At 39.2% G+C, this 829-nt stretch overlaps 1 non-coding gene across 1 annotated transcript; it reads left to right on the forward strand.

The window, feature by feature from the left end:
• The first annotated feature begins 194 nt into the window (after positions 1–194).
• Positions 195–301, forward strand: LOC112508249. The gene has a single exon (XR_003068632.1). It is a non-coding gene; the product is annotated as a small nucleolar RNA R71 (small nucleolar RNA).
• Positions 302–829: the final 528 nt, after the last annotated feature.

Here is an 829-nt window from a genome sequence, read left to right on the forward strand (position 1 = left end):
TTCCGGCTGTTTTCTTCAGTGGCATTGCACGTGGGTCAGACCATTGTCCGTTATTATTAGAAATCTTTTCAAGTATGTCAAAACCTTCATTATAGGTACAAGCTGTGAAAGCTTCGCCTGCAGTAGCATCGAGCATTTGTCTAGCAACGATATTTAAACCGTTGTAAAATGTCTCTAGCTGTATACAATACATAATGCCATGGTGAGGGCATTTTCTCAGCAGCTCTTTATACCGTTCCCATGCATCAAGAACTGCTTCATCATCCAGTTGTCTAAAAGTACAAATTTCGTTCCTGGATTTGGCATTCCTCATGGGTGGAAAATACTTTTTCAAAAACTTTTCTGCCATTTCATTCCATGTAGTCACAGAGTCTGGTTCCAAAGAATTGTACCATGCTCTTACTCGATCCCTTAGTGAAAATGGAAAAAGTTTTAGTCTCAGAGCATCGTCTAAAACATCAGGGATGAGAAAAGAGTCTGTGATTTCCATAAAAGAACGCAGATGAGAATGAGGATCTTCAGAAGATAAACCAGCGTACTGGCCGTTTGTTTGAAGCATTTGAAACATCAGTGGTTTAAGTAAAAAATGGGTGGCACCAATGGTAGGCTTACATATCCCTGTGTGCAGTTGAGTTATATTAGGAATAGTGTACGCCATAATGCCACAATTTTTAGCATTTGCGAGACGAAAGATGTTTTGAGCCTCATCCTCATATGGAATATTTGGTCCATTTATAATTATATCTTCTCCGTCAATAATCACATTTTCAGCCATCGTTTCAGAGTTTAAAGCTCGAAGAGCTCTTTGCACTCTTCTTCGTTGTCTGAA

Source organism: Cynara cardunculus, assembly GCF_001531365.2.
Source record: "Cynara cardunculus var. scolymus isolate 2C chromosome LG 2, CcrdV1, whole genome shotgun sequence".
Lineage (NCBI taxonomy): Eukaryota > Viridiplantae > Streptophyta > Magnoliopsida > Asterales > Asteraceae > Cynara > Cynara cardunculus.